We start from the raw sequence: 4,903 nt of genomic DNA on the forward strand, positions 1-4,903 counted from the left end.
TTACTTTATTTATTGCAAAGTAGAAGCCCCAAAATCTCTAAATGGAGCTTGGCAACGAGAATTTTCGATTCAGCAGTTCCAAAGTATGTCATAAAGTAATGTTAACAACACTTTCTTAAAACGCCACCTGATGCTCTGTTGTTTTTCCTGTTTTTTCTGGAAATTACTGCTGGTCCATCACTACAACATATCATGTCTATTTATGTTATATTTGAGTCAGAAAATAAAAGCTTTCATTTTTATCAATTATTAAATATCAGTGTCGTACATATGCATAAACCATACACAGATGTTTGTATGTTTGATGATTTTAGCGTGTAACTGCAAAAGGGGCTATATATGCTGTGCCCGCCAATTTTAACGATATAATATTGAATATGATTACTTTTTATGTTCATTTATTGTTTGTTATTTTACTTTTATTATAAAGGTTGTTTTCCATTGGTATCTAATAATTTGTACTTAGGAGTAACCTAAGTCTTTTAAGTTGGCCAAATCTCATTAGATAGTATTGGGATTACAGCCGAAAACATCGTTAACAAAGAGGACACAAAAGTGGGGACAAAAATCTGATCACGATAAGTGGAAACGAAAGAGAGGTAAAATTGATTAGTAATACTGATGGACAGGTTGAGTTTTAGTTTAGCTTCTAATACCAAGGCTTCTTTGATCAGAAATTATTATTAAAGACTAACGGTATTTTTAAGTGCATGAATTATATTTGTCCAGTAAGAAAAAATAACTACTCAGGATGTCTTCAGGGTGAGATGAGTACACTTTATAAAACACCAAAAGGTTAACATGTAAGAAGTAGTTGATATATCACATATTAAAACTGAACATACTTTTCGTGTATCTAATTTGCCATTTTCCTCATATTGATATTGAGCTATCTTTATCAATATATTTCCTGACAAAATATATCACTCTTATTGCTTTCTTTTCTAATTTCGTTTTAACGCTTTGAAATACACTATAAGGTTTGGAACTGAGTGTATGTTTGCATCATAAACTACACCTTTCTGTAGTGTATAGTTTAATTTCACTATATTTTCGAACATTTTACTCTGTCCCATATTTTATTATAAATTTACATATCAATCTTTGGTCTTTTACAAATATTACCGTAAAGATTGTCGCCTAATTGCTAGAAGCCAGTCTAGGCAGTCTGTATGTGTTCATTAGACCCTTGATATTGGTGATCATGAAATTTTGGTGTATTTAACGCGACAGTCATTCAAAGATAGAACTGTCGCAAACCCTTTTATGCTCATTTCTGATTGACGGTTACATAGATGAAGTGCTTGTTTTTTTTGTTTGTTTGTTATTTTGGCTGAACATAGCCATTTGAGTATTTAATTGTTATAGTTAATTAAGTCTTTAAAAAGTCAAGGTCGATCGGGAAGTTGCTATTTTGTTCTCCTGTCTTTTTTTTAAGAAAAACTTCCAGTAATATTAGTACGTTCTTTTCTTTTGTCGTTTTGTTCAAGTTCATATTAAATATTTTGCTGTCAAGTGATATCCTAATTCTCACTTATCGTATCGCATTGTGATCGAACTTGTCAAACGTACACAGACATGACAAGCAATAAATAATTCACACTGCTCCATAACAATACATGAGCATTTGAAATATGGACAAAATGGATATACAATTAGCACAAATAATAAAATTGCATCATAAATATGCTTTTACTTGTGGACTTTCTCCGATATATCCACTGTTCTATAGTTCATTCTAGACAACTTAACAGATGTTAACAGATGCGCAGTGAAAGAAAAATAGGTCTGAACACTTAACAGACCAGACAAGGATGGTTAATTGTTCCATGTCGCAGTATGAATGGCCGTATAAAACGTAATGTGCTCAAAAATGGAAAGTTTACTGTTCAGTGACATACTGTATTGGACATAATTGTATATTTTTCTCTACTGCAATCAGCATAAACTGATAGAGCATAATGATATACAATGATTGAAACTAGTTAATTATCCGTGTATAGTGAACGATTCAATTATACACTTTCAGGATAATACAGAAACAATAATTATGAACTGAATCAACCTCCATTATGCGCACACAATGTATATTAGAAATATGGTTGAAGTATTTAAAGGCTTCCTTTATTTTTTTTATTGTAAGAACGTACTCATTATTCTAAAATTAGTATATATATATCCCATTTCTTCAACCAGATTCGTCATAGAAGATTATAGAAGACATTGTGAAGGCAGTGCTTCTAAAAATATCCAACCGGAATTCGTTTAACATCTCATCAGATCGCACCATATGGTTCTTAGGGATTTTAGCTGTCGTACAAGTGTTTGGTGTAATGTTCAAAGTAACACACCATTGCATCTATTTCTAGATGTTTTAGATGTTAAAACAAAGAAAAAGGTTCCATTAAACCGAAATTTAGCTGACTTTTACGTGCTAGATATCATTAGAGGTTTGTGTTTTCAGAAATATAAGGTTAATAAATAAAAAAGTAGAATATTTGTTTTACCAGATTATGTTTCAGTTATTAATATGCATTGAAAACTATCAACTACTTAATACAGTATGAAGCGGCTTCTAACATAGCTACTCAATTCAAACAAAATTGAGAAAGTTATTGCGTAATAAATATGCAATCAAACATTTGAAATGCCACAAAAATTTTATTGTGAATTCTGCACTTTCCACTAATACATTTAAACCTAACCAAAAAAGAAAACAATCCTAGCGCTTATCTTCCATTCTGCAAGGATTTAGATCTTTGTACGTATTGTCAAATAGAATAAAACACATTATTTGACTGTGAGGAGTATGCCAATACTCTAAATATAAAAAAAAAACGTTGTACAAGCGTTTAATGTTGACCAATAATATTTCATCGTTTCCTATTTTCTCTCTACTTAAAGATCAGGACTCACTAAAAGTGTCAAAGGATAAACAGATACACATGTAATAATGTTTATGATTGGAAAACTCTTTAGTTTTATATGGCACTGGATCAATGGAATAGTATGATTTCAGGTGTTTTTAACGTTAACTCAATCATATAGTGCTGTAATTTTATATTCTATAATTTAAAACTATTCATGGATTAGAAGCTAAACGAATAGACGATTTTGTATAAAAGAGATTTAATCGTTGATCCGGACGTGACTCGAACACGCAGCCTTCTGATCTGGAGTCAGACGCGCTACCATTGCGCCACCGGATCTGGATGTTAAAAAGATTTAAGTTTTTTTTAATGCTATTTAATTCCATTTCTTATTTTTTTTAACGATTGGAGGACTGAAAATATATGACATTACGACTTTATACACGAAGATAGATACCTGGGATTGATTCAATCACTGCAACGGTCAACTAAAGAACATAGAGTACCTGGAAAATAGTACAGATATAGGAAGGACACCGTTACTAGAACAGACATCGTATTTTAGTTTAACGATTGGAGGACTGAAAATATATGACATTACGACTTTATACACGAAGATAGATACCTGGGATTGATTCAATCACTGCAACGGTCAACTAAAGAACATAGAGTACCTGGAAAATAGTACAGATATAGGAAGGACACCGTTACTAGAACAGACATCGTATTTTAGTTTCACCCACTGCTTTATAGAAGCTAATAACTCAGTAATTTAACTAAAATCCCTATAACGTACTAGCACATCTAAACCGTCGAACAGTTTTCAGTTACAGTATAAAAAATTACGGTAATCGTTCCAGCCAATTCTGGAATATGGATGCCAACATACACACACAGTGGATCATCTTTATAGTAAGATTTAAAACTATTTATGTACTATATGTTTTTGGATGATGAAGAAGAATAGTCAACTATTCGAAAGCGCACGAATTTTGGGCCATTTTTGAAATTGTATGTACTCATATTAATATCAGTCCTCTCTTTGTACTGTCTGCCACACCGATTGCTTGTTTACCCAGTAACTATAGATTAGAAGGTCAGTAAGTGCATAGTTTGATATAATACGATGTTCGGTAAGCATAGCTTAGTAGGTCCCTAAGTATGTAGTTTGATTTATCACGGTTTTCAGTAAAGATAGACTAGAAAGCCCCTGATATGGGTAGTTTAATGTGTTACGTTGCTCAGTAAGGATAGGTTAGTATGTCCTCAACTGGGGGTTGATAGAATACGGGGTTCAGTAATGATAAGTTAGTAGGCCCTTAAATGTATAGTTTCATATAATGCAATTTTCACTAAAGATAGTTTAGTAGGTGCTTAAGTGAATTGTTTGAAATGAAAGTTTTCAGTAAGGATAGATTAGTAAGTCTCTAAGTGGATAGTTCGATATGATATAACGTCTAGTAAAGATAGGTTAAAAAAACCTATATGCTTTTTCTATTATGATACGATGTTTGAAAGATTTTCATTAAGGAATGAATTAATGTGAGGATTTATGTCACAGCAGTAATTTTTCAGAGTATGTTATGAGGAAACATGTCTAGAAGAGATGATTTAAACCATATTTAGAAGGTACATGACTTTATTTATTGCTGCATCGAAGAAAAAATTATCAAGTTAATTATATCAATTAGTAAAACATTGGTCCATTATATATTTGCCGAGGTCTGCTTAATTACAATGATCTGTAAGCTAGAGGCCAAAAACGGTTGGGTGGAAACAATGGTGTAGTAGGTGAACAATTTTGTTTAATAACAGTTTTACCATTAGCTAATTTATTACATATTTAATTTTATTAAACCGATCGCCAACTGTGGACCAGGGCTGTGCACGTTTCTTTCCTGTAACGTCTCGAGGTAAACAGATACCAACACGTGCTAGCGAGTGACAAGAACAGCTATAAATGAAATTTGTATCATGTTTTTAAATATAAATATTTGATACAATATTTAGTTAATCAAGAAACTGAGATGTCC

At 32.0% G+C, this 4,903-nt stretch overlaps 1 protein-coding gene and 1 non-coding gene across 2 annotated transcripts in view; one reads left to right on the forward strand and one right to left on the reverse strand.

Moving 5' to 3' along the window:
- LOC106462430 (bestrophin-4-like) overlaps positions 1 to 4,903 on the forward strand; it is a 72,679-nt gene that overhangs the window by 34,890 nt on the left and 32,886 nt on the right. The window lies entirely within an intron of this gene.
- On the reverse strand, positions 3,138 to 3,209 carry Trnaw-cca. The gene has a single exon. It is a non-coding gene; the product is annotated as a tRNA-Trp (tRNA).

This window comes from Limulus polyphemus, unplaced genomic scaffold (assembly GCF_000517525.1).
Source record: "Limulus polyphemus unplaced genomic scaffold, Limulus_polyphemus-2.1.2 Scaffold1165, whole genome shotgun sequence".
Lineage (NCBI taxonomy): Eukaryota > Metazoa > Arthropoda > Merostomata > Xiphosura > Limulidae > Limulus > Limulus polyphemus.